Source organism: Epinephelus fuscoguttatus, linkage group LG10, assembly GCF_011397635.1.
Source record: "Epinephelus fuscoguttatus linkage group LG10, E.fuscoguttatus.final_Chr_v1".
Taxonomy (NCBI): Eukaryota; Metazoa; Chordata; class Actinopteri; order Perciformes; family Serranidae; genus Epinephelus; species Epinephelus fuscoguttatus.
In genome coordinates, this window is record NC_064761.1 from 25,346,942 (window position 1) to 25,355,233 (window position 8,292).

The window sequence follows — 8,292 nt, forward strand, 5'->3', positions numbered from 1 at the left end:
CGAATGGGATACAGGAAACAAATATTAGACCTCTAAAGCCTGTAGTAGTAGTAGTAGTGGTGATTCAAAGGGACTCCACCTCAGCTTTAGAAAGACACATTTTGCCCAAAAACTCCACTATTTGATTTGGTCAAATATCAATACACCTAACATATCAAAAGAGTAGTGCAAACTGTATTAGTGTTAAAGCTGGAGGTGAGGAAAGTTCAGTATTTTGTGTTTTAATCTATTCATGTAATCACATACCAATTGTTACTTTGCATTGTGGCCTGTGAGCATTATTGATAAGTTATATGTTTTCTTTTTCAGTTTATTTTGCATATAGAAACAGATCACAAGTACAAAATACTTCAAACTACAGTGTATGTCCAGGAATAGATACCAAAACTAAGATGGTAATATTGCAGCTGTTCAGCCTATAATGAGGCTGTCCTTAGCAAAAGGTAGCCTACAGTAAGTCTGCGTATAGCCATATGCTTTAGAGGTAAAATGACAAGTCATTTGACAGTCAGTATATGCCAAAATTGTGGTTCAAGCTTCTCAAAGACGGGTATTTTTCTGACTTTCATGTTAAATTGATTACATTTGGGCTTTGAGCTGCTGGCAAGCCTTTAAAGACACACTCTGTGAAACTATGATGGCTATTCTACTATTTTCTGAAATTCTATAAACCAACAATTAATCAATAATTGTTATCGGTTGTTGTAAAATGCTCAGAAAATAATAGAGCTGCAACAATTAGTCAGTCACTCAGCAACTATTTTGATCATTTCATTTTTTCAACTTAGTTTTTTTCGTCAATTCCAGCAACTTATACCATCATTTTTCGAATTTCTAGGCTGTTTTTTTCTATTGTTTTACAGCTGTGCCTGTGTGGCTTAGAAGCAAAACAATAAGTGAAAATAAACCAAACACATACCAACTTAAGTATTATTTTAAAATAAAACAAAAGGTATAAATAAGGAAAAGGGAATTTGGACAAAAAAGACTAAAAAAAAAAAAGTAAAATAAAAAAGCTAAAGGTTGGAGAGGGGAGTTGCATGTGTGTTTTTCTCAGAAGGTGAGTCAGGTAGTGGAGATAAAGATGCATATTTACTGTAAAATATGTAGGCGGATTTCAATCACTTCACTATGTTAGTATGGCGATAGCAGGGCCCCATCTTTTATTAAATATTTCTTTTTGGAGGCTCAAGGAGTACATTATGTGTTGATCATTTCATTTTAAATGTTATTTTGTGAGCTAAAATGACAGAAATTCACTGGTTTAGCTTCTTAAATTTGAATATTTTCTGATTACTTTGTCATCTATTACAGTAAATTAAATATTTTGGGGTTTTGGACTGCTGGTCGCACGAAACAAATCATTTAAAGATGTCTGGGAACTTGTGATTTTCAGACCAAATTATTTTTCAGTTTATCAATAAAAGCAGATTAATAGCTTAAAAATTAGTTGCAGGCATAACATCCTCATAATCCTATTGTACCAAAATAATTTACAGTATATCCAGTATCTAGAATATAGAACAGTGCAGATAAATTTAGTTACTACTTCAAAGCCACCCAAAATCCAAACTTAAAGCTGTCAGGTTTGGATTGTGCCAGGAGACAGCTGTTCCAAGTCTCACCCCGACACACCGCGGTTGGCCTGCAGTGGGCTCATTGAAAAGGATCTCTCTCCATTAGGACAGGATGAATTTTTAATGGGGCCAATGAAAGGGAGCAGTGGGATAGGCTTTTCCATATCTCTGCACGAGCCACAATCAATGGAGGGAAGATGAAAGTTGCCCAGCCCTTGGTTTCCTTTCCGAGTGGCATGGGGTCAGATTAAGTCTAATTGAATTCACACACAGCAGTGGTTTAGGTGTGTCAGACCAATTTCCCCCTAAACACATTATGAGGATTAGGATTAGCATGATAGCAGAAACATATGTTGTGGTTGGTTTGTCATTAGTGCAGCCTGGAAGTTGGTAATTATTAAAATATAATACATTATTAAATACAGCAAAGTACAGGACGTGGTTCTCAAATAAGAAATAGTTTATTAACTTCTCCACCCTAGCCTATGACATCTGATTTTTACTGTTGTTGTTGAATGTGTGGCTTAATGAATGATGACATCTAAACAGGTTTTTGCCTTAAAGAGGAGCTACGCCCATTTTCAAAATTCATACATGTTGTTCCTATGGTCTAAATATGTCCAAAATTATTCTTAAAAATGAACAACTCTCTCTCAAATCTAAAAACTAGAGTGCTAACACTCATATTTGTTATGTCAAAGGGTATAAAGTCTGGAGCTGCTCCATAGACAATGAATTGGAAAAGATATTATAGATGACACTGAGAGCACCCAGGACTCTGGACTTTAAACCCTATAACATGACAGGTTTGAGACTTACTTCTCTGGTTTCAGGCTTTGAGAGAGGGTAGCTCATGTTCACAAATATTGATTGAACTTTCCCAGGCCATGGAAATAACACTGGAAGTCTTAATTTAGGTGGCATTCCCCTTTAACTTGTTTTAAAGATGACATCATCTCAGCCCAAGTTGTCTGTTGTGTCACATCTGATGTTGCTCAACAAGTTCATTAGTGAATTCTCAAAGGTAGTTGCAAATCATGCAACTACAATTCAGCTCTACTCATATGTGTTTCAGCAAACAGTCATTTCCTTATCAAAATATATATTTTATATGTCATACATATTATTTTGACCACAGATTGATTTGCAGGGACATTTTTAAAAAACTATATAAGCAGGAGTCAACTCTGCCCTCTGCATCTAGTGAGCAAAAAGACCGGATTCATTAGCCAGTGGAGAATCACAGTCAAGGTGTCCAAAAGCATATCCTTGGCCAATCAGGTCCCTTGGCCCATTGCTTGGCAACCAAAAGGAGAGGGAGGGAGCAAATTGACACTGTAAAAATAGCACATCAGTAGCCTGGTGTCTGGGAAAAAAAAGAAAGACACACATGTTGGTGAGGCTATAAATAGCTTCCTGGAGACTGGAACAGGTATCATGTACAGTTACTCTCTTGTATTGTTTCTCATGGATGAGATATGTTTGCATCGATGCAAATTCAGCATAGGCAGGGCAGTAAAGAACAGTTGCAGCCAGGCAGCTGAATGAAATCATTTGAATGTGAGGGAGGTTTGGTGGTTTTGGCATCCCTTTATTACTGCGTAGTAAAGGCTCAAAACTAACAACAGGTTGGTGTTTGCAGACAGCAGTTTGCCATCTGATGTTTGGCATAAACGCAAAATTACACTGTCCTCTGCTGCAATAATACATTTAAATGTACTATAATAATAATCAATAATGTGCACGGACAAGTTTGCATGCCAGAGGGGATTTAGGGTTTAATGGCTTACATGCATAACTTGGCTGATACACATATACATCCACATATTGTTCAGTGGCATCACAATGAGCTGGGTGCTTTATCTAGTGTCTACATATTATCTCATCACTCCAATGTCACATTGTTAAAATGGGTCGTATACGTGTGTCCTTTGTGTAACAGGAGAGTAAAGCAAAACCAAAAATAGGTCTCTCACATCCAATTCAGTTTCACAGGACTGCTTAAAAATGAGCCCAATACGTGGGTGATCAAATCAAGTGGAGATAATGGGACGTCAATCTGAAGCAGCTCCTCCATGCCTATTTTTATCTGCACGTTCCCATTTTTTGCCCACATGTGGCGACGCGCCCCGACGACCCCCATGTAATACTTCCACTGTATCAAAGGCAATTAAAAGGTGTAGCAACAGTAAAACCTTAAAAGGCTTTATCAGGGCCGTCTTATCCACCAGACATCTCCCGGGGAGGATGGCCGTTGCCAGGGTAACCCTCACAAATGGCAACTGACGTCAAGAAGGTAGGAGAAATACCAGGGAGAGCCAGAGCTGCTATGCATAATGGATTATTGAAAAAAGGGCCCTCTTGAAGAGTGCAAAGTGACTTAAAATATGCGTGCCTCGCTGGGCTCGCCACCACTTCTCTCTCTCTCTCTCTCTCTCTCTCTCTCTATCTCTCTCTCTGTGATGAGGAAAATAGATGTTGACAGTTTCAGGGTTTTACTTGTTGACTGGCTCAGCTTGGGCTTGACTGGTCCAACTGAAATGATCCATCCTGAGTCAAACAATACTAAATAACTATCTCTTTAAAGGACACATTGTGTATTTTTTTCTCACCATACTGGATCATTTTAATGCCATTTATAAATATAGGTACTCTCGTATTTATGTGTCTAGATGTGAATACATTGCAGATGTTCTGCTGTGAAGTCTCTGAAAAGCAAAACCTTCCTCTACAGTCCTTAAATCAGAACACATGGCTACCTGCACCACATCCCACCCAACCTGATCTGAAGTCAGAGAGCTAGCACATCAGCTGCTACCATCCCCAGCAGATCCTGTGTTAGTCGCGTAACAAGGAGCCACAGTGACACTCACATGTAGCTTCTTAGAAAAGATCACTTCAGATTATGTGCAAGTTCAGAGCCCAACTACTGGCGGTTTACTCTGTCCCTGTGTCAGCTTCTTGTCTAATCTCAGTGCTGCTGTTGGCCCATGAGAGACTTTCACAGCGGCAGCTCAGTGAAGAGCTCTCATCGTCTCTGTGATAATGCCTCTCATGTTGTGTTGGAGTCGCACTATCGGGACACCGATTGTGGAGTCAGGTTTGGTGATGGCAAAGGCCCAGTGTTGTTGCTATCCAAATGTATACAGCAGGACAGAAGCATGCAAGGGTGTCGGTTTTGTTTCAACACTGTGGGGGTGGATGTTCCCTGCTCCCCCACCTCTACAAAATCTATGCCCATGAATTGACATGGTGTCCATTTTAGGGTAGAGATGGGGCACACGGATGAAACTACAGTCATAATATCACAGAAATACTTTATATCAATATTCTAGCACGTGTTCATATCATGTGATTAAAAACCTCACATTCCTGTGAAAGAATAGTGTAAAATCATCAGAGATTTTGAGTGAGCAGAGAGATAAATAAATACTTATTTGTTACTGACATGTGCGTTAAGATTAAATTAACATGCAGATATATAGTATGTTAAAAGGTGAATGCAATATCTAATACCCACAAAGCGATGCTGTGACTGTAAGGCCACGTGTTCTAAAGATGCAACATCATAAATGTTTCCCATCAATCTGTATTATTATTAACCCCATTACATGTGTAAACTGTACACTAATTAACACCACAATGAGTAGGCCTGAAGCATATAGCTCTTTGTTTCAGGGAGAAGCTGCAGAGGAAATGTGCAAAGAGAAGAAGTGAAAGCGTTTCAGTCCAGGGGAATCCCAGACACTTCTGTAAATCAGGGGTGCAACAAGCAGCATAAAGCATGAACTAACATGCTCTGAGTTTCCAAAGAAGTGAATCACACAAGTCGTGTATGGGAAAAAGAATTAAAGGAAGTGAGGAACAACCCTGATGTGCTAATGCCACTCTATTCGAATGCCTCCTGTTCTAGCTGCAACACTAAGACGCCAGATGATCATTAATTTATAACCACGAGCCCACCATTACTTTGCCTTGACATTTTGGTGCACCATGGGTTCAGAACACGAGATCAGGTAGTACCTCCTGGTTGCCTCGATGCCAGTGCTACGGATCAGTTTGACGAGCTCACAATCAAAGTGCCACAGACACCAGTGTTTCCTCTGTTTCTGTAGTTCTGCAACAGCGGCTTAACTGTTGGGGCTCCACACCCATCTCTGTTTTAACTGAAATGATGCTCCTAATGCAGATGTCTTATTTTTGATCCCAACTGTGCTTCTTTGAGCTTTACATTGACATTTCACCATGAACCTATCATCATTTTAATCTCAGTTTTACCCTGGAAGTTATTTTTGCTGTGGCAGTCTATCACAAATGAATGAATCCAGAGGAAACACACAATGTGGACACTCATGTACACAAAAAAAAAATCTAGCTTTAGTCAAATAATTAAAGCTCTTCTACCTTTTTCCAGCACAGAGGAGTAGCAGAGGAGGTGGGCGTTTTCTGCATACGTCCTAAATAGCATGGATTGTGAGTCGCACAGAGCGCTGTCGTTTCAGTTCTTCCTTTCAGCTGTGAGTGTAGATGCTGCTAGGAGGAGCAGTAAATGCAGAGAGTGAGAGACAGAGCTGGAGTATGAGGTAGAGAGCTGCTGAGTGGGAGGGTGAGCATATGGGGGTCATGGAGGATGGGAGATGGAGTAGTATTTCTGTTAAAGGGACAGAGTTTATTTCTCCCATACTGTAGTTAATGATATTACAGGATAAGTCACTGAATTCCTCTGTTATTTATGACAAACATGTTGCAATACTGATCTCCAGGGTGGGTTTATGGTGAGGCAATTACTCCCACATGTCATGTTGATGTTATTAAAAACATAGTTACAGTACAACAGGAGGACACTGCTCTGTGTGTGGGTATTGTTTGCTGGCTGTCATACTTTGTTAGCATTATTAGTAACGCCCATGCTCTTCCTACTACGACAAATCAAAATGTCTGCTATGAAGAAGACCTTTGGAGAATAATGAGGGTTCCCACACATTTTCCTGGACAAAATTTCAGAACTTTTCCATGATTTTCCACTGTCATAACATTATTTTTCTCTTATTCAGACACATCAGATTCACACATAGTTCGAGCTAGCTGGCAATACACAGAGGGAGAGACCTGGGGAGAAAATGAGAAAACATAGGCTACTTAATGGTCAATATATCGGCACATATTAGAGCTGCTATATGTCAACAGCTAGCCTACAGAAAATATATTTGCCATTATATTACACTTTGAAGGGTTTGTCTAATTCCATGACTTCCCCAGGCCTGGAAAACAAGAATGTGTAATTCCATGACTTTTCCAGGTTTTCCATGAGAGTGGGAACCATGTGTAACACTACATTTACATCAGAAATAGTGAAAACATTAGGATTGTACCTGCCTGTCAGATCACCAATTTGTAGGTGCTTTGCAGTGAAAACTTTTAACCCTTCAAAGCCTGAGCAAATTGGCCTGATTCCTTTGAAGAACACACAACAAAGGCAATGAGCAGCTTTACGAGCAATGACCCCAAAAATGCAAAAAAATGTAAGTTACAGGAAAACTAAAAGGCAAAAAAAAAAAACCAAACAAGGACCCTTTTCTGTAATATGATTTAAAAAGTACAATCATAATAATTATTTAAAAAAAAATTCTGAGCATTTTTCTTTTTTTTTAAATAATTTCCCCCCTCTTTTTATTCTTATTCTTGTCACATTTTACTATTTTCGTACAATTTGCAGGACATTTCTTTTCAAGTTCCTCATTGCCTTTTTGCACATTTTCAGAAGAAACCAAACCAATTCCCTCAGGTTTCAAATATCTAAATGCTTGTGAAAGGTGTCTGAATGCAGCACAAGAAAACTGATGTCCCTCCAGATTTAAAGGGGTAAAGCACAACTCCTATTGACAATCCGTTTTGGAATTGCGGTGAACAAAGTAGTCATTGTGACATAATATCACAAACATCCAGTGAATAATGTCAGGAATAAACAGCTTCACAAGGCTGCACACAGTGGGTGTAAACTCCATACAATTAAATACAGTTAACATGTCCTTAACATTTGCTGATATCACCATGTTTTTGTTCTTTTGCTAAGATTTCCATAATTTTTATGATATGTCTACTAACTTTTGTCTATTCCTTTATTCCACTGAACTCCGTGGCATATTTTTTATTGCTGTTTATTAACTCGTTACTCATTTATTTATGTCTACATGTTGATGTATGTCGTGCTATCGTGTGTGTGCAAGGCAAACTGTTCAAACAAATTGCCCCTGGTGGGTTTAATAAAGTTGTCTAAATCTGGTCTGCTGTAGTGTAGTTTTATATGTCTATTTTGTCTTTAAACTTTAAAATCAATTACCAAATAATACATATTACATAACATCAATATTAGGGTTGAGGTTGTTTACCTGCAAATGTGACCTAACTGGTTGCAATCTCTAAAGCATATCTGCCTTAAAGATTCAAGCAGTGATGGAAGATTTCAAGTGTCATTTTTTGTATCAGAAAGGTATGTGCCGTATCTCTCTCCAACATTCATTTAAACACATTTCATTTTCATCTATCAAGAACTCCACTGCATCTTACATTTTTGCTGTGGCTTTTACTGATACTTGAGTGATGCATGTGAAAACCTAGGATCATTTAAGTAAAAATTAGTTTTAGGGAGTAGTGCTGCTTTTTCTAATCCTCTTTACAAACGCTGACAAAAAAACAGACCTGCCAACTCCACATG